The 24,770-nt window shown below is 47.8% G+C and overlaps 1 protein-coding gene across 8 annotated transcripts in view; it reads right to left on the bottom strand.

The window, feature by feature from the left end:
- LOC142364099 (bromodomain-containing protein 4-like) overlaps positions 1-6,624 on the bottom strand; it is a 32,201-nt gene extending 25,577 nt beyond the window's left edge. For 4 of the 8 annotated variants that reach the window (XR_012766175.1, XR_012766177.1, XR_012766176.1 and 1 more), the window contains exon 1: positions 329-1,134. The gene's annotated coding sequence lies outside the window, so the exon portion shown is untranslated. Of the gene's footprint in view, positions 1-328; positions 2,112-6,097 lie in introns of those variants that run through there. The other 4 variants (XR_012766179.1, XR_012766180.1, XR_012766178.1 and 1 more) reach the window with 4 other exon arrangements.
- Between the last annotated feature and the right edge of the window lie 18,146 nt (positions 6,625-24,770).

Here is a 24,770-nt window from a genome sequence, read left to right as displayed (position 1 = left end):
CAGGACGATCAAGTTCGATCCAGGCTTAACGACGCTGCAAGTTCACATAACCCACTCCCTACTGACCCGCAAACGCCTATTGGTACATCTGGTAAATCCAGGGACACGTTTCGCCGCAGCTCCTACGAGATTTACCCAAACCAAAGCACCCAAAGGCAACGAGCGTGGCTCACCCCGGTTGTAATTAATTCCTGCAGATCTGCTTTACATCGCCTTCTCTCCAGTGACACCCCCAAAAAGAGACGTTACTGCCCCAAAATGCTGAAAATAAGCAGCACCCCGTAACTCACGCATCTACGGGCACAGTAGTAAAATTCAGGATAATTACCTGAAATCAGAGCTGACCCTTCGAGGTGTTCGGTTCTTCTTCACCAGCCGAATCCTCTGACCTTCCTTTTCGAAGCTCCTATCGAAAGAAAGATCTGCAAGGGAAAGAAACGCACGTCAATTCAGAATTACAGCCAAAAAAACATCGCTAACTTTTTCTCCTTTGCCTTTTTGCTCTCCAGATTTCTACTCTTCACAGGAAACGCCACGCGCGAGTCGGCAAACCAGAAACCCTTGATGATGAAAAGCATCGCATGGCAGATGTGGATGGGCGAAGGGATCCAAGACAATGCTCCAGACCATGAGCCAAAGCACGCACGCTTCAAAAATTGAAATATATGGAGAAAAAAGGATTTCAGTTGAGCTACCCAACCCAACAAACCTCCTTCTGGGAGCTCCAATAAGCACAGCTCCATTCCCTCGCATTGCGCTTTCCCCAAACAAGGAAAAATAACCGGCCGATTAACCGAAAAAGGTCTTTCCAGCCCAAAAAGTCCTTTAAGCTGGTTCCAAGACCTGGGTTTAACCCATCACCTGGGAGCGCTGCCCAGCTTTAGGCACCTCAAAGCCTGGCTTTGCAGCTCGCGAGACATCTCGAACTCACTGGCAGCCCCAACGGCAAGAACAGCAATCGCTCACGCTCCAGCTTTTCACACAAATTACCCCCCCAAAAAAGGCACCAAACGAGTGATTTAAGCTCCTACCGCAAAGGCGATCTCTGGGAAGAAGACTGTAACCACAACCAACGCCTTTTTAACCTTACTCACGCTTGTGAAGTACCCGCCACACCTCCGGAGCCGGCTTGCACTGGAACCAATAAAGAGAATAAACTATTTACAAAAAATAAAATTTTTCATTTCATTTGCAGGGGCAGCACAGACCATCAAGGATAGGCAAAAGGCAACAGTTCCCCCCTCCCCAACAAAAAGAATTCAGCAGGTACTAACGCATACGGAATTTAAGTGGCCAAACGAGGCCCGGCTTCACAGCCCTGCCTAACTTTAAGCTAAGACCTAGCAAGTGGGCGTGGAAAATTCAGCTCAAGCAAAGCAAAGACTCACCTGCCCCCGGGGGCAAGAAATACCAAAGCCACATCTGGAGGTCTCCTGCTCTCAGCAGGACTGACTTCAGAAGTTCAGACCGGTTGCTCAGGGCTTTGGCACGCCGCATGAATTCCTGCTGGGTTTTAATTGCTATTTTAGCGCTGGTGTTTCAGTGGTGAAGCTGATCTTACGGGTGCTGTGCTCGCTTTTCGCTGCCGGTTCGGCTTCCGAACGAAGCCCACCCTGGAGGGAGGTGGACACCGAAGCAGCTCGAAGGATGAAACACGTAGGAAGCGCTGTACTCCGACTAAACGAGCTCATTAATTACTCCCACCGCTGTTTCTTCTGGGAGAACCTCCCTGCAGGCAGCAAGATCCACTGCAAGCTCGAGGCACCCAATGGCACTGCGCTTATCTGCCTATCCGTGCTTTCTGATCCAACTCATCATCCGTTCTGGCCACTTCTGGCTCTTTTTAGCCATTCTAAACCTAAAAAAATCCCTAATTTTGTTAGCTTTGCTATCTCCATTAACAGACCTGCTCCGTGAGCATCATGAGTGACAACTGTATCACGAACCATGCTCATCTGCTAACACAAACCAGGTGAAATCGCAAACACGGGCTGGTTTTCTTCTTGCCAATACTATTTGTTTTCCAGCTAGCGACAGCCCCAGCCTCGAGCCGACGCACAAGGGACTTGCTTTCACCTCTGGTTCCCAACAAACCAACTCAGAAGCTTGGAGGAAGAGGCCATTTACTTAAAACGCTTATTTTTTTAACAATGTAATTTACCTTCTGTGCCTTCAGTGGCTTTTAAATTCCTTGGGAGGCGTGGGAAGAATAACTCCAAAGAGCAAATCCTCCTTCATTAGCAGAATTCACCCCAAAACCACTCCCATAGCAAAGTACTGAAGTAAATAAATCGCTATTTTCAGCCTTCTCAAAAATCTACACAATTTGAAAGCCGCAGCACCGGTAATTTCAGTTTTTAGACTTATTTGATGAAGCTTTCACCAGCATCCTCTGCACTGTACCGCCAAGAACACCACTGACTTACACGAGGCAGACACCACATCTCCGAATCAGCTTTGCGGTTACAAAAACAAACTAAAAATTGGCGATTTAAACGGTTTATGCTAATAATTCTTGCTGGTTTCCCACTCTCCCCATAAGGATAAATCTGAATGAGCAGGTACCACTCACAGGCTGGGAATCACGTTAACTCCGGGGGAAAGTATTTCATTTCATGTATTAATCAAGATTGAAGTCAAGCCTTGAAGACTACAAGGTGTAAAGGATGTTCTAAAAACCCCAGAAACAGTGAAAATACAGATTTTTCCCTAAACAAAGGCTAAGACCAAGAAAAAAACCACTGCTATGCTAGCAAACGACTCCTGTAGTATCTGAAATATGAAAAAAAAAAAAGTGATTCTCCACCACAGAGATCCCCAGCGAGGATTTCAACGTGCGTACAAATTCGCATCAAAACCTCCATTTCCCAGCAAATGGGGTTAGGAAAACCCACCTCAAGGAAGCCCCAGAAGGGAGAACAATTAGCATAAGCATCCAAGAAACACAGGCATCTCGTTTTGTGATAACCATCCGCAAAATAAATTCCAAGGTCGCGCCGGGTCCAAGAAGTTGTGCGAGTACAGAACATGGCTCCAGGCAGTACCATGTAGCCCGGTGGTCACTGATTTCGTCCAGCAAGCGTCCTCCAATTTTTTAAGACCCCGACAACCCGGGCAGCTCTGCCACAACACAGCGGAAAGCGAAATTTCAGTTCCATATAGACGCATGTACCTTTTCTAGACCTTTTTCTAGGCTTGCGGCCACGCTCTTTCTCTTCAGAGATGCCCTGGAGCCAGCACCGAGTCTCAGCCCTCCACATCTGAATTCATTCATCTACCTAACGAGCCTCACTCCGGAAGCTCAGACACTCCCATACCAGGTTTTTCTATTAATTAATGCTTCCTAACTTCTTGTGCGTAGCCCTTTTTTCCCCTCCCTCTCCATAGTTGTGGTTTATACTCAAAGTCCAACTTCTTTGGACCTCAGCACTCCTTTAGTAACGCCCCGAGTCTGACACTCGAAAGAGAAGCAGCAACCGAGCAACCTCTGATCCAAGAACCCTTCCTGCAAACACCGCAAACAAAGGAAAGAAAAATATTGACTTTGATCCGGGAATTGAATTTGAAAGCTTCAGTACAAGTTGATTTGTTCGTAACGTCGCTGCCAAGCTGGTCGTGACAGGAAGAGTTGACTTCAGGGAAAATCAAAGCCAGTTTTGCTCCGTATACCGCTTTGCGCTGCATTTTTTTACTCCACGACCAGGTTGCTCTGTACCGAAAACAGCCACCACACCGATGAAGACACCAGCACGCCATCTGACTGCACGACTCGTGCACTGGTACAGGCTGGGGCGGACCTGCTGGAGAGCAGCTCTGCGGAGAGGGACTGGGAGTGCTGGGGGACGACAGGGTGACCATGAGCCAGCAGTGTGCCCTGGCTGCCAAGAAGGCCAACGGGATCCTGGGGTGCATCAAGAGGAGTGTGACCAGCAGGTAGAAGGAGGTTCTCCTCCCCCTCTGCTCTGCCCTGGGGAGTCCCCATCTGCAGTACTGGGTCCAGTGCTGGGCTCCCCAGTTCAAGAAAGATGAGGAGCTACTGGAGAGAGTCCAGCACAGGGCTGCAAGTATGAGGAGGGGACTGGAGCATCTCTCCTACGAGGAAAGGCTGAGGGAGCTGGGTTTGTTGAGCCTGGAGAAGAGAAGGCTGCGAGGGGACCTTAGAAATGCCGATCAATATCTGCAGGGTGGGGGTCAGGAAGATGGGGCCAGACTCTTTGCAGTGGTGCCCAGCGACAGGACAAGGGGCAACGGGCACAAACTGAAGCAGAGAAGTTACAGCTGAACACGAGAAAGAACTTCTTCCCTCTGAGGGTGACAGAGTCCTGGCACAGGCTGCCCAGGGAGGCTGTGGAGTCTCCTTCTCTGGAGATATTCAAGCCCCGCCTGGACGTGGTGCTCTGCAGCCTGCTCTGGGTGACCCTGCTTGGGCAGGGGGTTGGGCTGGGTGATCCCCAGAGGTCCCTGCCAACCCCGACCATGCTGGGATTCGGTGACTCGAAAGCAGCCCCATCTCTCCCCCGTTTGCTTCCACAAACCCCACAAACCCCAAAAGGAGAAGCGATGCTGAAGGAAACGGGGAGGATTTAACTAAACCCATCGCTGTCGCAGTCCACAACAGCCGCTCTCACGCTCTTCTGCGGTAAGAGAATAAAAACCAAGTGCTTTCGGTACACGATTCACCTGGATATCCGAATTCCCGCATCAGCATCCAAGCCAACAGCAGCCGCAAGCCTGCAAACGTTATTTCGACGATCCAAAGTCCGAGTCCGTACGTTGGCTATTGCTTACTGAGGGCAGGCAGCCTGGGCTGAAGCCGGCAGTGTGACTAACGCCCGGCCGTAACATGGAGAGCACGTTTCTACTCCCACTTCAAACGAAAATGGGAGCGAGCGTCTCGGCGGAGAAGAAAACCCGGCGATCTGCTTCAGGGTCAGCGTGCCACAAGCATGAGGGTGCTGTTACAGGAGAGCTGGGGCTGCAGGCAGCTCCAAGCTCCTCGCAAATTAACAGGGATTCTCACACCACCAACAGACTAACGAGCAACCCAAACTCGTTTGTAAATCACTCCATCACTGACAAGAAAATAAAACTTTCTCGGGCGAGATGCGGAGGGACATGTCCTCCTGGGTATGCTCCGAGTTGCAGGAAGGTTACTCAGCACCGAGATATTCCTGCTAATCCTTACCATGGAGTAAATTAATCCTTTCAGCCTAAATTAGCTCGTAGGTGAGGCCAGAGAACTCCAAAACACAACGTGGCAAAAGCCCCGAACTCACGTTCACCGCGCTGAACAACAGCGGAATCCTCCCTGAGATGTCAAGCTCAGGTCGTGGTTCAACCACATCAACCCCCTCCCACGGAGCGGCCCGACCTTCCAACCGCCCCGCCGAACACCGGGAACAGTCCAGAGCGGAGTATCGATGTGGTTTTGGGTTCATCAAGCAGTTTCTTAATGGCGTGGAATAAGTCCATGGGTTTCCAAAGGCCGTCTCCATCCCGGTGACAGGAGAAAAGCAGGAAGGAGAAGTAGACGGGGCCATAGAGGAGCACATGAAACATCAACGATCCTATCTCCAGTAAAAAAAATAAGAGTGACCCTTGGCAAATCCATCCTCCACACATGCAAGACACACTCCAGAATGCTTATTATTCAAAATAATTAAAGATCCCAGTCTTCAGTAGGGACTTTCTGACTGTTTATCTCCTTTCTACTGGTAAAAAGTCGCACCTCGGCTCTTTTCTGGACCTTTTCTGGGTTTGTTTTGCAAACAGCAAGCTCATTTATCCCTTTGCCTACGTTATTTTTCCAAGCGCACTGAAAAACCACGCGTGTAAGCAGCTGGATCTCCCCCCACTGCTGTGTGTTCCTACCTTGAGTCTCTTCGCAAGTCGTTAATTCATGGAGGGGTTTTCAACCTCCTTAAGCTTAGTTCTTCAAGAAAACAGTGCGGCCTGAGCTCTCGGGGGATGCTTCAGCGTATTTTATCAATAAGCAGCCTTAACACGAACATCAAAAAGACAAATTTCTTCTACAGCAGTCAGGTTAACCAAAAGGATTACAAACCCATACTCAAACGCCAAGTATAAATATTCTCACCTTTAGGCCAAGCTTTTTTAGCAGCACATTTTGGGCTCTGAACCTTTCAAACTCAGCCACGCTCAGCCCCACAGCTCTAGTTGAAGTCCTGCTCCTCTTCAGCCCACGTCTGCCGATACCGAGAAGCCACAACCGCTCAGTGTCACGTTTTTCAGGCGCTATCGAGAGGCCGCAAGAACATGGGGCTCCCGAACAGCCGCCTTTCCCGGAGAAACCTCACTACAAGCCGAGGTAGAAAGGACGAGCCAAGGTCAGACCGAAAATAGCTGATAAAATAAAAAAAGAGAAGGCAAAACAAGCGTGTTTGTAAAATGTGAAAAATCTGGCACCCTCAGCTGGTTAAATCCATCCCGAGACACAAAAAAAACCACGTTAAACCCAGCAGGATGGTTAAACCAGCTGAAAGCAAAGCTGCCAGGCTTAGAACAGAAGGACATTAAATCGCATCTAACGATGCACCCGGGCTCTCAACGCTCGGGTTTGACTGGCGGGGCCAGCGCATACAACCTAGAAACAAATTTGAAAAAGACAACCATAAACATCTCGGGTAACCTTTGGACGGGCGATTTGCACTCTAATCCCGTCCTCCCCCCACCGGTATTCAACTCTGAGCTCCGAGAACTGACTCTGCTGACGCTCGGCAACGGAATGAAGACGCAGCTTTGCCGCTCATATCGTAAAAACAAAATATATTTGCTGCGGCATGCAGCGGGTTCGAGGTCTTACGACCGGCGCGTTCCCGCCGCTGTTCTTCCAGTAGAGAAATACGAGTGTTTTATCACCCAGATCTTCCAAACAAGGAAATACCTACCGAAGAGGATTTAAAAACACTTTATAAAAGCAAACATCATCCAGCCTGACATGATAATTTATACTGCTGGTGACTTTTGTGCCAGCAAAGAACCCGCCTCTGGCACCGAAACCTTTAACTGCAGCAGCGGGGGAACGAATATTCCTTGTGCTGAGTTTCAGAAAATTTCCACTGCTCTCTCCCTGTTTTTTTTTCCCCTCTCCCTTATCGGGGGATGAGATACAGGGGAGGGCAGCGAGCGCCTCGACTCAGAGGATTAGGGCAAGTGATTTAAATGGATTTCTTCTGATTTACGTGGAAAATGAGCACCGTCAAGTCGTTCCAGTCCAGAGGAGTCGGGGAAAACCCCGCGTGAGCCAGCGAGCTCCCTCCAATACCTCGGCAGGGCTCCCCGGCTTGGATTTCTTACAGTTTCACCTTCCAAAAAAAAAAAAAAAGCTACTCACAGACAATTTGAGCACAAATCTCAACCCCGACCGCGCCACAGCCCATCTACACCATGTAATTAACTGGGAGATACCACAAGCAGCGCAAGTTCCTACTTCCGAGGCAGAAATTCGTTATAAATTGAACACGAACAGCGCGTCGGGGTTCAGAGCCGTCCACGGGCGCCGACTGCAGCTCCCCGTTACGGCGCCGTCTCCAAATCACAAGGAACCAGTTGTTCCGCCTCTCGGGCGCAGCCCAGCCAGATGGAAGCAAATACGATTTTCAGCTCACCGTTTGCTTTTGAAACTGAGCTGTTTTCAACCCTACTCAGCAATGCTGCAAGAGGAACGTTAAAATTAAACCTAAAATTCTGATTCTTCCCAAAAAACAAGGCTTCACATACGAAATACGATGCTTTTAAAGATTTTTGTCAGTAGGAAGAGGAGGCAGAAGAGCTTTTATAAGGAGACGAATTTAATGTGCAGCCTTGCTACGAGGCTGATGTCTCCTCCGGGTCGCTGGCGAGCCAGGGCTGTGACGTTGGGATGTTTCCAAAGCGCAGTTGCTGCCTATTTCATCATCACCCTGCGAGGTTCAGCTCCGCGGGACCCAAGCTCACCCTGCCTCCGCAGCTACCTTTCCCCAGAGCAGTCGGATAACCAGATAAACCAGCCCGGCAAAGCCTTTCCAAAGCCGGGATGGTGGTAGCCCTGACCCATCCGCAGCTGCTGGGCACTTTGCTCCTTAAAAAAAGGAATCGTGATAAGCAATTTAATGTTTTATGTAGTTTTTTGTAATTACAATCAAGACCTGCCAGCCAAAAAAAATAACAAAGCTCCTATAAATTATGCTCCTTTCAAATCCTTCTCTTCCAAAACAAGAGTTCATATGGAAAAGATGAAGAATGACTGGTTTTAGCTAATTTAGGAAAAAAAAGAGGTGCATTGAGCTTGGGAAAGCTGGAGCTCTGAGGACAAAGAGTCTCACAGCAGTTATTTAGTACCGGTTTTTAGCAAGCCTGCAGCTCAACTCTCTTTTTCTGGTTGAGTAGCTTCCATTTGATTGATCACCGCTAAATAAAGACGTTAATTAATGGGTCTGCTTTCCCATCGCGCTGGTCTTATGCAAGTAAGGGGTGTAGGCGTGGAGTAAAAGGAACTTTGCGCCGCAGAGCTTTCAGCTGAGCTTCAAGTTGCAGGAGCAGATCAGCCAAGCACAGCCAGGCCGTCTCGCAGCCCCAAGCATATTATTTTTTTAAGGGTTATTCCTCTCGCTGTAATACCTCCTCAGCTTGTCAAATTAGCATAAAAAGGATGACTGGGTGATTAAGTGCTGTCTCATGACTTTCCAAGAGAGAAGGTGCTTCAGGAAGGTGGCTCTGTTTGCCCCGCTCAGTGTTTTAACTCGCTGCACTGCCTGTTCCCAGCAAAAATGCGGAAATAAAAGGAGCTCTGCAACCCACCAAGCGTGAAAACCTGAGCACTCCTACCCAGCCCGGCTGAGCTTCTGTCCCTGCATTTAACTTAAACAGCGCAAAGCCTACATTCTGCGCTCTGGTTTTGCAAATTCAAAGTAACGAGGACGGGCACTGCACAGATAATCCACCAAAAAGCATTCTGTGTTAAGGATAGCCCCAAGGAAAACGTCTCCATGCTGCGGGACGAGTGGCTGCGGGGTTAAGCCAAGGCTGACTCCACAAACCCCCAACTCGAGCCAAGCACAAAGCAGGCGAGACCACGGCGCGACGTCCTCCCACCCCAGGAGACAGCGGCAGAAGAGCTGTGCCCGTCGGATCGCCTCCCCACCGGGTCCGCAGCGGCCAGAAATGCGGAAGAAGACCTTCCGGCAGCAGAAATAATGGAGAGGGGAAGAAATGAGGAAGACACGCTTCTTTTGAGAAGTTTGGGGGCTGCTGAAGTTTGGTTTTCTGGCGTGACGGAGCCCACGGCTGCTCTCGAAGACCAACCGGCAACGCAACCGGGTATCAAATGAGCTTTGGGGGTGCAGCCGAGGAAAAGGGAGAAGCATTCAAAAGCCAACCTGTAACCGTCAACCGAGGATCTTTACCATAAACCAAGACCCCCACACCACGCGCAGACGGGTTCCCCGGGCTTCTACGCAGCGAACACAGCCTTTTCTTTTTACAAAGGCAAATCGCATCATCCCAAAACAAGGTGAAAACGAACTTTCTCCTCGTTTGTCCAAAAATAAATAAATAAAAAAAAAAGACAAGACACAGTTATTCACATGGCTGTGGTGCTGCCCAGCTCTTCTCCCAGCCCAAAAAATATCTTTTATCCCAGGATAAAAAATAAAAACACCGTTCCCCACGTGGCTGCACAAGCCTTCTTGAGCAGGAGGGAAAAAATGACCTTACCGCTGTGAAAGCCCGGAGCAAGAGGGGATGCTTTAGACCAGGAAACATCCTTCGGTTTCCGAGAAATTATACATGGAATTATCATGTGAAAACATTCGTTGACACGAATAGCAACATGTGGATTTGCTGCAGAGCAGGGAGAACCCCGCCCCCCCCCGGGGCCTCTATTTCACTAAAATTCAGTATTTTTGGGGTTCAGCTGACCGTACCTAAAGTTCAGATCTACCCAAAGATGAACCCACTTGTGCTCGTGACTCCAGCAATCAGAGTAAGATAAAAAGCGACGCTTGCTCTGCACCATTTCCACTTCTTTTTAAGCCAAAACTTCCCCACAAAACCGCAGCTCGCCGGCGTGGGGCTCCGCTTGCCTGCAGACTCCTTCCCTACAGAGCTCCGGTCGAGCCCTGGGGTGTGCCAACACCCGCGGGCACAGCATCTCTACAAACAGAGGCTTTACTATAAAAGAAATCAAAAGGCACATTCCTAAGACAAACGTCCGACCCTTTCGCTCACATTGGAGAAAATGAGCTGCGAAAGCACCTCAAATATTCCATTTTTTTCCCTAGAAACCGCAGCATCCTTCCTACTTCTCCACTCTTCGTTCCAGTTAATTTTCACCGCGAGGATTCGGCGCTTGAGAAGAGGCTGCTACTTACGGGTGGGGCAAAAAAACCCAACAGCGAATCACAAATGTTTCAACAGTCCAGGAGATCCCAGCTCGTTAAATAGTCCACTTATTGCAGCTCATTTCCTACCATTCCTTTATTATAAACTTCAGGATTACTCTTTAAATAATAACATTAAATAATAAAAATAAACACTCTGTAACTCCATAACCCTGCTGGCTGATGGCTCCCAGCGCACCGCGAAGCTCCAGGATAAATCAACTCAGAAAAGCCCAAGGAAGTTTTAAACGCCATTTTAATTAGCAGCTATGACATAATTTAAGTTTCTCACCTTTTCTTTCATATCTTGGTTATTAAAGCCAACGTGCTGGCAGACGATCATTAAATTAAGCTAACATGATACTGTAAAAGACTAACTGTTGAAGTACCCAGGTTCATTTAAACATGTAAGTGCTTAATTACACATGTATTCATTTAACATTATTCAGATTTTTCAAGTGCGCCGCTCATCACATAAGTAAGGCAAAAACCTGACCTATAAACCTCAAGTTTTCATTTAATTCAGCATCCGTTCAAATAAAACGCACACCGCTTCGTTAGCGCTGCTCTGACCCCCTCACTCAGTCTCATTATTCAGCAGCGCTAACGAGGACCCACGCCACTAAAGCACAACTTTACAAGGCAAATAAATTGATTTTTGAGTCAGGTGGAGGTGGTTTTGCTCCAAGCACCCCTACAACGAATTCCCACCAGTCCACTCAGACTGAAAACCAACATACTGCAAGCCCCTTTCTGCCGATCGCCAAGAATTCTGCTGATCGCCAAGAATTCTGCCGGATTTACATCTATTTTTCACTAAGCCCGCGCCGTGCTGCACACCAGCCACCTCTTGAGTTGGGAGGAAACCCCCCCCAAATTCTCGCTTTCGGCAATTTACTGAAATCTCTGCTTTGAGCCGATTTACCAAGGAAAACCCGCAAGCACACCCAGCCAGCCAGTTCAAAACACTACAGGAACAAAAAGCCAAATAATTTTTAATTGGGGAACACAGACCCCGCCCAGGAAATTCTTCTTTTGCCCAGCAGCTGCCTGATGTTGACCACGTTGGCTTTGCAGGCTCCAAGATCCCTCTGCCTCCCACGGGACAACAGGTTTTGGGGTATTTTGTCTCGAAAACATGAATTTGTTAGCTTGCAGATTAGATATTTTCATCAGAGGAACACTGCTGAGCTGCGTTACAAGCTTGCAAAGCCTAATTAGGCTTGAAATACCTTATAACAACAACTTCATTAAACAAAAAAATCAGCGTTTGGGCTAAGCCCTGATTAACAAAGAACGCAAAACCCACACGCCCCCGGCTCCCTCCCTCTCCTAAATCAGGAATATTTCTTCAGCAGGCAACAAACCAACATCAAGTCCCTCAAATTTCCAAGCAAAACGACAATTTCCCATTTCCCAGCTATTGCTGACGGAGTTTCTCGTTTCAGGATGTTTGCCCAAGTCCTCACCGCTACCGACCAGTTCCTATTTTCGGTTGGTTCTAATTTTTATTTTTTTTTAAAAGCATGTTTTATGTTTCTCTGGATCCACGCCATCTCACTCCTCCTTCAAGCTTTGCTGTCGCCTCGGAGTGAGCACTGGGGCAGGACTATCTCGAGCCTTTTGGAGAAGTTATAATTAGTAACTCTCCTCCCGCTCGCAGCTAACGAGCGGCGACATGGACGCGAGTGGTCAACAAAGGGACAGAATTCCCTCACCCAAAAATACCAGGAACAGTAACGAAGCTGCTTCCTCCCATTAAAACAGGGACCAGAAAAACCCAGGAGATGAGTTTTTCTCCTCAAACACACACCGGCACTTCCCAAATACTTTGGTCTCCACATTTTTGGACCAAACCTCCCAATCTGCCTCCCGTTCCACATGAAGGCAACGCACAGTGTAAAGTTTCTGCAAGAGAAGTTAACAAAATATCATGAAAGAGGGATGAAACGTGCCTAAAAGGAAGAGTTCTGGGGGTCTGGGTCCTCCTCTCCAGGACCCAGCTGGGAATGCCAGTCTCACTCCAAGGAATTCTGCATCCCGACACCATTCCCTTGATGCGATCTCTGGAGCCGTACGGAAAACCTCCTGTCCCAACGGAGCTTTCCCCGTGCCGAGGCGTCCGTTATAATTGCCCCCCCTCTCCCCCCGCCGTCACCTCCTCGCAGGTCACCACGACATCGTGGTGAGAACAGGGGCAGGGAAAGGAGGGCAGCGTGCCGACAGTGGCAGAAACCTCGCCTGAGATCTGATCGGCCGCAGCGGGGCGGGGAGACTTTCGATTTTTTTCGGCAAGTGGGAGGTTGGGGGGCAGGGGAGGAAGCTCTCCAGACCCTTCCTCCCTGATTTTTCCCCCCACCCTGGGGTCAGCATCTGCCTCGATCAGAGGTTCAGACCAGGTTGTCTGCCTCCAGGCAAGAAGATCCATGCAGGTGGAGCAGAAATCTCAACGTTCATCTTCTCCGGCCGAGGATCGCGACCTACGGAGGTCACGGAGGAGCGGGGAATATAAAAAAAATATCGGACTCTACCTCGTGATCTGGACGCCAACATCCGTTATCGCCGGCAAAATCTACCAGGGGATGTGAAGTCCACCCGTGGTGGAGACTGTCACGGCTTCCCTTGGGAAAGGCAAGGTGTCCCGCCATCCCTCCAAGGAGGAATCGTTAAGGCCGATGGTCAAGAAATCATCTCTTGATGCGGCCAAGTCTTGCTTAATTAATCGCCCTGTGTCTCCGGCCTTCCTCTCTGGCGGAAGGTTTGCTGAGGACGTTGATAGCGAGGCAGCTCTTGGCGTTACCTGGAATCCTCAGATTTTCCTCCACCCCTTTTCACAGGCTGGTTTTGCACCTTGGGAATGATACGGAGCCCCTGCTGGGATGAATCTGAAGATGTCCTCCTGCTGATGGACAAAGGTCAGGTGCCCGTGCTGACTCATTTTGATCTGCCGGCAGCCTTTGATACCGTTGATCATGAGGAGATGTGGACGTGCCTGCGGACCCTGGCAGGGGTAGATGGAGTTGCACTTGAGTGGTCCCGGTCTTTTGGGGGTTTAATTTTTTTTGTTTTTTAATTATTTTTAAATTTAATTGTGCTGAGATATCCCAGAGGTTTGCACCTCGTCCGCCCCGAGGGCTCTCTCTTTCTGCTGTGGGGTACCGCAGGGTTTTTAGCTCGCCCTCCTGTTCCACGTGTATGAGAGGCCGGTTTACGGGGAGAGAAGGCCATCCTACGCCAACAAACTCCCGGCTCAAAGTCTCTTTTCACTGGCCTCAGAGGGTGCATTCGCAGTTTTTATATTTTTAAGTTTGTTTTTTTGCTAGAGTTTAGCAGAGACTGGGCTTGACGAGAGCTAGCTCAGTCCGAGTTTAGACCCAAAATAAAACCATGACGCCAGCGGGATGGGGGAAACATCGGCTCCCCCGTGGCGGGGGGATGTGCGTGGGCATCTGCCTGCCCCGTCTGCAAACAAGGGGTTCTCTCCTGCCAGATCCTGGGCTGTTCCCGGATTCCCGGGGAACAGGCAAGTAGCCAAAAGCGCTTCTTTTCATCTTCGCCTGGCGGAGGAGGTTGCGACCTTTCCTCTCTCTCTCGGATGCGGATCTCGCCCGTTAAACCCACGCCGGACCCGCGGATGCTGCCAGGTGCTTTAGGCCGGGCAGAACCACACGGGCTGGCTCACTCGGCGGCCGTCCCGCCCAGAGTGGACTTAACCCCCGTGGCTCTGAAGACTGCGCTTGCCTTCCGGGCTTCTTTCTGTAATTCCGGAACGCTGGTTTGGGCTTAAACAAACCCTACCCTGACCTCTCCTCGTGCTCCGTCTCGGCTCCGCAGATCGGCTGGGGTGTTCTCTGCCACTTCCCAAGGGAAGAGGAGGGGAAAAAATAAAAATAAAGGGGGGAGGTGGGGGAGGCTAACGAGGGTGTTTCAGCTCACGGGAATCAGATGCGCCCCGCCTCGGGGTGCTCTGTCATTCGGTCGAGCTGCCGAGAGCGCCGCAGAGCCCGGCTCTTTATACAGGGTAAAAATTCCCCCGCTCAGCGCGGGGTCAGCGAGTGGGCCGGGAGTCATCTGGGTCGGATTTGATCCCGGTGGGCTTTTCGACCTACACACTCACTTCCCTGCGCCAGGGGGGGGAAACCTGGTGTCCCCCTCCCAAGGCCACAGCTCGAGGGGTGTTGCGATGTTTCCGTGGTGAAGATGCACAAAGCATACGCATACAATACGAATGCTGCAAATGTCGAACTTTATTCATAGATTCTCGAGGGGTGTTGCGATGTTTCCGTGGTGAAGATGCACAAAGCATACGCATACAATACAAATGCTGCAAATGTCGAACTTTATTCATAGATTCAGTTCCTTATATACTATTTTTAAGATTATCTCATCGAAACATGCAATTTTCTAGAGACAACTACAGATTATACCTGATATTTATGGTGACCGCTACTGATTATATTTGATATCTATTTTCTCATTAGTACAGGATATAACTTCCTCACAGTAACATCTTTATTTGCCAATTGCATTTCTTGGCAAATCATTCAGTCCCATTCCTTCATGAATCTTTGCTTCTGTTCTTGTTTTTTTCTTTCTGTACTTTTCCACAGTCCTTGATTCTTTCATCGGGGCATCCCTTGATCACTGATTTTGGTCAAGCAAGGCCTACAAGTCTTGCTCCACAGCAGCGAACCCCACAGAGGGGTGGCTTTGGGGAACTGAACTTCCTTTTGTGATTTTGTTTTTCTTTATGACGTTTCCGTTTTGGACGGTTCGGTAACTGATCTACGCACGCCTGGGAACGAGAGTAGGTACGGTCTGCGAGTTCAGTCAGATCAAAAACACGAGAAGTGGGTAAACCGCCTATGGAGAAAAGAAACCAGACTCCAGGTTTAGAGATAAAAAGGCAGCGGAGTGGAACCTTACACTTCCTTCCCAACCGCACGCAGCAGGACGTCCCGTCACCGACACGCAGTGCACGGCAAGACGCGGCTACCTGCTGCTCCGGGATCTGGGCAGTTCTTTTTCTACAACTAAGGTTCTAATGCATCTGCCCCAAACAGTTGCTGTAGTATGTAGCATAAGTTATCATGAGGTGAGACTGTTAACTTAAATAGCTAATTCTGGTTTAAAAAGACTGATTGTTTCTGTGAGAAATTTGAAACATGCTCAAGTATTTGCACTTTAAGTAACCCTGTACTCTTTCTGCAGGAGAAGCCTAACACCAAGATATGACGCCGTGAAAAGCCGGAGCTGCAGACTCAATAGTCGGCAGACTGTTCAGCAGGGATTCTTTATTACGGCGCCGGGCACACGGGGGATCTCTCCTCCGAATGCGTGCACCGAAAGGACACACTTACTAGGTATTTATGCTATGTTAACGTACAAATTCATTACATTTGCAAGAAATGCTTATCACAGTTTTACCGAGAACTCATTAGCATATGGTAATGTCTGTCGTGCACGTTTGTTTGGCGTCTCTTGGTGATCCACGGGGTCTTCAGATTACCCGAAGCCTCCTTATCTCTGCAGTTTGCATCCCTGATCTCCCGAGGCCCAGCCGCCTCAGGGGATTATTCAGGAGTCCCTTATCTTGCACCCACCCCATCCCAATTATTCACAAAGAACCAAGGCTTGTTTGGGTTGTGCCATGATTCTGAACACCTGAAGTTAGAACATCCCCTATATGTTACATTGGTTACATTCACAGTTATCAATCCCTCCTTTTCTTTTGAGGATTTGTAGCTAGAGAGCTATGAATCCTCACTAGTCTATATTGTAGGTATTATTTTCAAATTTCTTCAGTCTTTCACGCCAAGGGTCCGGGAAAAGTACTTTCCGGTTTCTATTTGGTGCCTAATCTTGTTCCTTTTCCAATCACTGTGTGTCTCAACTGAATCCAATATCTGGGTGTTCTTATCTAATACCTGTGGGTCAAATCTTGGCACTGTCATGTAGGTCGAGTTGTCGTGATTGCAGTATCCTCCGTCGTGTCTTCTCCAAAACTTGGGCCAAGTATTATTGTCACAATTCCAATGACACAAATATTGTCTTTCATGCCAAGGGTCCGGGAAAAGTATTTTCCGGTTTCTATTTGGTGCCTAATCTTGTTCCTTTTCCAATCACTGTGTGTCTCAACTTAATCCAATATCTGGGTGTTCTTATCTAATACCTGTGGGTCAAATCTTGGCCCTGTCATGTAGGTCGAGTTGTCGTGATCGCAGTATCCTCCGTCGTGTCTTCTCCAAAACTCGGGCCAAGTATTATTGTCACAATTCCAATGAGTAGATCCCCGCAATCAGTAGTTTCAAACCGCCAGCCTTTTCGACCGTCCATCCTGCTTTAGGAGCCTTCTTCATTCAAGAGTAATGGATCCAGGCCGGTTGTTCCAGTTCTTGATTGCAGTAAAAGTGGTCAGCAATACCTGGTTAGGTCCATTCCACTTCTCTCTCAGTGGGTCACCTGAAAAATTCTCTTAACATAAACACAATCTCCAGGGCTAAATGGATGGATCGAGTGATCTAGCCCTTTAGCCCTGATACCCAAAACATTTTGACTAACATTTTCTAATTGTTTTCCCAAGGATATAGGATAATTCTGTAGATGCTGATTTCCCAGCTGGTTCAAATCTTCCCCCTGATATTTAGCCTGCTATGGTCTCCCATACAGTATCTCAAAAGGGCTCAGATTTTCTTTGATCCTAGGTTTTACACGTATCCAGAGTAGTGCAATAGGCAAGGCTTGGTACCTATATAGGTTTGCTTCTTGGCATATTTTTGCTAGCTGTTGTTTTATCATGTGGTTCATCTTTTCTACTTGCCCACTGGCTTGTGGTCTGCAGGGCGTATGTAACTGCCAATCGTTTCCTAATAGTTTGCTGACCTATTGCACTACTTCTGCACAAAATGTGTGCCCCTGTCCGAGGAGATAACTGTTGGTACCCCAAACCGAGCTATTATTTCATTTAATAATACCTTATTTACTTCCCTTGCTTTATTTGTTCTACAAGGGAATGCTTCTGGCCAACCTGAAAAGGTATCCGCAAGTACTGATAAGTACCTGTACCCTGCTTTTCTTGGAAGTTCAGAGAAATCAGTTTGCCAGTGTTCTCCCGGTACACTTCCCTTCCCAATACTTCCTAATTGTACCTGGTTTCCTGTATTTGGGTTATTTTTAAACATATTTCACACTCTTGGGTTACTTGTCAGACTGTAGTATACAAGTTTTTCCCTATTAATTTCTGATTTAAAAAATTTATACAGGGATTCTGCTCCCAAGTGTGTCCTATTGTGTTCTTCTTTAACCGCTCCCCATATCTGTTTAGCAGGGATTATAATTCTGCCATCACTTCAATAGTCCCATCCCTGGGATGGAATTTGTTCTCCTAATCCCTCTATTAATTCTTCATCAGCTTTAGAATACTCAACATTTTCTTGGTCACTCAGGTTTCTATTTCTGTTATCTGGAATTAAGGCTAAAATCTCTTGCATTCTCTCTGCTGCCTGATTAGCTTCAGAGTCAGCCAACCTGTTACCTCTTTCCTGGTCAGTGTCACCCTTCAGGTGTCCTCGGCAGTGCATGATGGCAACTCTTGTTGGTGGTTGAACAGCTTCTAACAGGCAAAGGATTTCCTCAGCATATTTAATCTGCTTCCCTTGTGCAGTTAGTAGTCCTCGCTCCTTCCAAATTGTCCCATGAACGTGGACAACTCCAAAGGCATATTTGGAATCTGTCCATATATTTACGTTTTTTCCTTTTGTTAACTCCAAAGTCCTAGTTAGGGCAATAGTTTCAGCCTTTGGAACTGATGTTCCAGCAGGCGGTGATTGAGACTTAACTACTTTGTCTGCTGTTGTCATCGCATACCTGGCCTTTCGAATACCTTGTCCGACAGTGCTGCTTCCATCCGTGAACCAGGAGTCCTGTGCATCTTCCAGGGGTTCCTCTTTCAAACCTGGTGTGCTGGAGTACACAGTCTCTATGGTTTCTAAGCAATCATGTGCCGATGATTCAGAGATTGACCCGCTGAGAAAAGAAACTGGGTTTGTAATATTAGTTACTACAATATTAATATTGTATGATTCAATTAGAATGGCCTGGTATCGTAGAAATTGGGATGGGGAAAGCCAGTAGTTCCCTTTTTGTTGCAGTACAGCTGATACTCTGTGGGAGTTCAGTACTGTCATCTTTTGGCCCAAGGTGAATTTTCGGGCTTCCTGAATATTCAAGACCACCGCCACCACAGCTCGCAGGCATCTTGGCCATCCTTTGCTTGCTCCATCCAGCTGTTTAGAAAAATAGGCCACAGCTCTTTTCTAGGGTCCCAGCCGTTGAGCTAGGATCCCCAGAGCTCATAAGAAAACAACCAGAAGGGTTTAGTAACACCAGGCAGGCCCAGAGCTGGGGCCTTCCTTAGATCTTTCTTAAGCGTCTGAAATGCGTTTTGAGCTTCTTTGGCTCAGATCAGTCGGGTGGGGTTGTTTTTCAAAAGCTCACATAAAGGTCTCACTATTATTCCGTAATTATAAATCCATAACCGGCACCAACCTGTCAGTCCCAGAAAGGTCCTGAGCCCTTTTACCATCTGAAGGAGGGGAGTCCTGCAGATGGCTTCATTCTGTTCTGTTCCTGGTTCTCTCTCTCCTCCAGACAGCTCGTATCCAATGTAGGTTATCACTGCCGCACCATGTGAGCTCTCTGTTGAGAGACTTGATACCCATTTAGTCCCAAAAAGTTTAACAAACTGATAGTCCACTGTATACAGTCAGGTTTTGTTTCAGTTGCTATTAATAAATCATCTACACACTGTAAAAGGGTTCCATCTCTGGAGGGAGGGTTCCATGCTTCAAGTTCTCGTGCTAGTTGATTTCTAAAGATTGTTGGGCTGTTCTTAAAACCTTGGGGTAACACTGTCCAGGCTAGCTGGGTTTTTCTACCTGTGGTAGGATTTTCCCACTCACAGAATCACAGAATCACAGAATCACAGAATGGTAGGGGTTGGAAGGGACCTCAGTGGGTCATCTAGTCCAACCCTCCTGCCAAAGCAGGGTCACCTACAGTAGGCTGTAGAGGACCTTGTCCAGGCGGGTCTTGAATATCTCCAGAGAAGGAGACTCCACAGCCTCCCTGGGCAGCCTGGGCCAGGGCTCCGTCGCCCTCAGAGGGAAGAAGTTCTTCCTCACATTCAGACGGAACTTTCTCTGCTTCAGTTTGTGCCCTTGCCCCTTGTTCTGTCGCTGGGCACTACTGAAAAGAGCTTGGCCCCATACTCCTGACACCCACCCTTCAGATATTTGTAAGTATATATTAGGTCCCCTCACAGCCTTCTCTTCTTCAGGCTGAACAAGCCCAGCTCCCTCAGCCTCTCCTCGTAGGAGAGATGTTCCAGTCACCTCCTCATCCTTGTAGCCCTGTGCTGGACTCTCTCCAGTAGCTCCTCATCTTTCTTGAACTGAGGAGCCCAGAACTGGACAGAGTACTCCAGATGAGGCCTCACTAGGGCAGTGTAGAGGGGAAGGAGAACCTCCATCGACCTGCTGGACACACTCCTCCTAATGCACCCCAGGATGCCATTGGCCTTCTTGGCAGCCAGGGCACACTGCTGGCTCATGGTTAACCTGTCATCCACCAGGACACCCAGGTCCCTCTCCGCAGAGCTGCTCTCCAGCAGGTCCACCCCAAGCCTGTACTGATGCATGGGGTTGTTCCTCCCCAGGTGCAGGACCCTGCATTTGCCTTTGTTGAACCTCATCAGGTTCCTCTCTGCCCAATTTTCGAGCCTGTCCAGGTCACGCTGAATGGCAGCACAGCCTTCTGGTGTATCTACCACACCTCCCAGTTTGGTGTCATCAGCAAACTTGCTGAGGGTACATTCTAACTCTTCATCCAGGTCGTTGATGAAGAAGTTAAAGAAGACTGGGCCCAGTACTGACCCCTGGGGGTCACCACTAGTTACCGGCCTCCGACTAGACTCAGCGCCACTGATGACAACCCTCTGAGTTCTGCCATTCAGCCAGTTCTCAATCCACCTCACTGACCACTCATCCAGCCCAGACTTCCTGAGCTTCCCTAGGAGGATGTTATGGGAGACCATGTCGAAAGCCTTGCTCAAATGCAAATAAATTCAGACGTTCTTTGACTAAAGGCAGACAGAAGAATGCATCCTTTAAATCCAATACCGCAAACCATACTTGCTACCATAGGGTGTATGTCTCTAACAATATTATTCACTTCTCTTAAATCCTGTACTATATGATAAGTTCCATCTGGTTTTTGCTTTTTTTTTTTTTTTTTGTTTTTACTGGTAACACAGGAGTATTGTATTCTGATTCACACTCCACTAGTAGTCCATACTGTAAAAAGTTACCTTGTTTCCCCTATTTTCATTTCGTTTTTCTGTTGCGTAACTTCTAAGAACTTTGGTGTTTTTTTTTTCCTTCATTTAGAGCAGCAGCTAGCACAGCAGCTTGTAACTTGATACCTTTCTGTTCTAATCACTTGACACAACCCTTGGTAAATTCTAGAGGGGGTTTCCTTTTTTTTTTTTTCTTTTCAATACCGCGTTAAAATTTTCATCTCCTATACTTTTCAATTGTCTACAAAACCGTATCAATTCTAACAGCGCATCGTGATTCAATTAATTGTTTGTGAGGGAATCATCTCCCTCTGAAGCTCATGTTGCAATAAAATAACTTCTCAACTTCTCCACTGATCGGTTAACGCAAAACACACACACACACACATAAACCAGAAGGGATCTTTTAAAATCCTTCTGTTTACAAACTGTATCACCTAAGTACAACAATATATACAGGCAAACTCCTTCAGTTAACATGTTTATATATATAGACACATAGAGCTCATTTAAAACAATATATACAGTATATTTGATACATACCCCAAAACCAGAGTCCCTAAGTGATCGATCAGTGCCAAATAACTAGAGAACTTGTAACCCCACAATATCTACCAACTTGTAAGTATTTTAAAACTAATCCCCAAATTCCCAGTTCAATTCCTAAATCATGCCGATTTTCTTTAAGCAAACCAAACCCCATACATTATTAAGATGTTGCGAGTGAGGGGTCTCCCCCTGCTTTTCCCAATGTTTCCATAGAGATCCTGGGATAGACTCTCAAAATCCTCCCCCCCGCGGAAAGACCCTGCACTGATACTTAAGAAATCATTAACCACGGCCCCGATGAATCAGAGTTCTAATACAACAGTCCCAAGTCAAAAACCGGAAATCAGCAGAACGGACCAAACGTACGTGGTGGGTTTTTTTTTTTTTCTTTTTCTTTTCCTTTTTTTTTTTTCTACTTATTTGTCTTTCACACAGAGGCTTCACACACAGTCACACAATCTTTCCAACGTGCTAGGATACATCCTAAGGGTCTTTTCTTTAAAATACCACTGCTTTGCTGTCCCCCATTTTACTTTGTTGATTCTGTACTTCTGTTAGTCTTCATCTTAACAATTTTAACCTGTCATCCCCTTCCGTCCCGCTCTGACCACCCTCCACAAATGTCACAATTAATATTCTGATCACGAGAAAAGAGGTTCACGGTGCAAGGTTGGGTGGGTTTTTTTTGGTTTTACGATGCCTGATGGGTCTGTTAACGAGCCAGTGTCCAAGATATCTGATATCTGCGTTCAGTACCAACAAATCCGAATTGCCAGCAGGGCAACTCCCGTGGGTTTCCTAAGCGCACCAATACCGACAGTGCGTTATTACAGCAGTGCGGAGCCCAGCCCGTGCCCGCACCACCACACCGAGCCACACACCCGCAGCACCAGGAGCCTGGGTACAGCACTCAGCGTAGGACGGCTCCCGCCACTGACGAGAACTCTCCAAAGGACCGGTCTCACATTCCAAAACAGAGAAAGAGAGGAAGAAGAAAGTTAAACAATACCTCTACTCTTGAGATGATCCTTGTCTGCTCACGCAGAGATCCGAGGGAGGCGAGGAGTCCCTCTGGGAAGCCCGGGGGTACCCCAGGGATCCTGTTCCCAGCGGGTCCTGCGCCCGAGCAGAGCGGGTCCCACCTGTGGGGCGAGAAGTGACGCCGTGAAAAGCCGGAGCTGCAGACTCACGAGTCGGCAGACTGTTCAGCAGAGATTCTTTATTGCAGCACCGGGCACACGGGGGATCTCTCTTCCAAATGTGCACGCCAAACACCCCGTCATTTCAGGTTAAATACAATCACAATATACATATTCATCATATTTCCGAGAAATGCTTAGCATATTCATTACTTTTCCAAGCACAAATTAGCATATGTAAATATCTTTCACGCATGTCTGTCAGCATCCTCGGGTGGTCTCTAGGGGTCTCAAGATGAAGGCTTATATTCCTCACCACGGTGTTCGCTGGTTGACCTTTGTTTCCGCGCAGACTCCGTTCTAAGATTACGTATCCCGTGTCCTTCCAGGTTGTTTTGCTCCGGTCTTGTTGCCCTCTTGGTGCCTCTTTCTCTCTGTAGCTTGGTACCTCTGCCCTCCCAAGGCTGAGCTGTCTGAGGTAGAATTATTGAGGAGCCTCTCTCTCTTAGAGCTTTCCTGTCTTCTCAAAACAGCAAATCAAGTTTGTCTAAGTAATGTTATTGAGGGGCCTCTTTATCTTAAAGCTTTCGTGTCTTCTCAAAACAGCAAGAATCTAGTTTAGTTTAATTACAATCCCTCTGGGAAGTGGAAATTTTACATTTACAGGTATCAACCTCCAGCTGGCATTGAGGGATTCTCGAGGTGAACCTCTGATTCCCGGACCGAAGGATTCCAAGTAAGTCCCCTGGAATTTAATTAAGGCATTCTTTTAACAAGTAACAGAGCTCCTGGTAGGATGTGGGTTAGAGTCCCACAGGAGGTGGGTTAGAGTCCCACTGAAGCCTGCTCGTAAGGCGCGGCGAAAGTCACGCAAGGTTGGGCTAAAGAGGTACCTCGGTTGGAAAGTCTCTGCTAGGCGAAAGCCTGTGGAGCGGGGCCCAAGGGGGGAGTCTTCAACGAGGGGTTGAAGTCTCCAAGGTTGGGATCTCCGGCAGGGGGCTGGGATCCCAGAGGGAGCTCCAACAAGGGTTGGGGTCCCTCTGACTAGTGCCTGTGATAGTGCACAATCACAACCACTGGTCGTTTGGGAGATGGGCACATTTCCGAGTAACAAGTCCATCCCACGGGGTACACCTTTGGGATGTATTCTGAAACATTGGAAAGATCTGGGGGGTGATCCTTTGACTCGGAAGCAAATGATTGAGTACTACAATCATAGGTGGCCAACGTATACCTTGGAAAGTGGGGAAAAATGACCAGGGAACGGGACACTGCATTATAACACTATCTTGCAATGAATGTTGTTTTGTAAAAGGGAAGGTAAACAGAAGGAGATGGCATATGTAGCTCTGTTCTTCTCGTTGAGAAATCATCCGGAATGGCAAAGGCAGTGTGGGATACATCCACAAGATTCTATGGTGATGGCCTTAAAGAAGAGAAAATCTGAAGAGGGTTTGAAAAGATGTTGTGCTGCTTGTAGTGTTGGCAAGGGATGCTTAAAATATGGACCTGAGGAGGATGATGTTGAATTGATGGTCGCACCTCGCCAGAGATGGGGAGATGATCAGGAGGATCGAAATTTGGAGGCTGATAGTCCTTCTGCTTCTCCTATGGGAGGGGGGGCAGGGGGATTCAGCCTGGTTTCAGGAAGGACATGGGGAAGAATGGGGGGGGTGGCCGAGCCCTCTCCCCTCCAAACCCCTCTCCGAGAAGCTAAGGAATGAGGAAGGAGAATTTTTAGTAGATACAGGGGCCACTTATTTGGTATTGAACACAGGTAAAGGGAAATTTAGTCATAAATCTGTAGATGTTGTTGGTGCGACAGGGCAAAAAGAAAATCAACCTTTCTTCAAGCTGTTAAAATTTAGATTGGGAAAACAGTGGGTAACTCACCAGTTTCTATATATGCCTGAATGTCCGTTGCCTTTGTTAGGACGAGATTTATTCAGCAAATTAGAGGCACAAATAACTTTTTAAAATCGGGAAATTGAATTATTGATACCAGAATCAAAAGCCGCAGAGGCAAGAGCGTTTATGTTACAGGATTCTTTTAAGGAGGAACAAATGCCAGAAGAGGTGGAAAATGCAGTAATTCCTTTGGTTTGGGCAAATGAAGTGCCGGGATGGTCCAAATTAGCAGAACCGGTAAAAGTGACCTTGGAACCTGGATCCAAACCGGTAAGACAAAAACAATATCCTATTAAGGGGGAGGCTCGAAAAGGATTGGAGGGGTTAATCGCAATTTTTGGAATATGGACTGTTGGTAGAATGCGAGTCAGAATACAACACTCCTATATTACTGGTAAGGAAATCTGGAGGAAAAGAATATCGACTAGTCCAAGATTTAAG

The sequence above is a fragment of the Opisthocomus hoazin genome, chromosome 25, assembly GCF_030867145.1.
Source record: "Opisthocomus hoazin isolate bOpiHoa1 chromosome 25, bOpiHoa1.hap1, whole genome shotgun sequence".
NCBI classification, from domain to species: Eukaryota; Metazoa; Chordata; class Aves; order Opisthocomiformes; family Opisthocomidae; genus Opisthocomus; species Opisthocomus hoazin.
The sequence above is the reverse complement of the archived record's forward strand: the minus strand, read 5'-3'. Positions and strand labels throughout refer to the sequence as shown.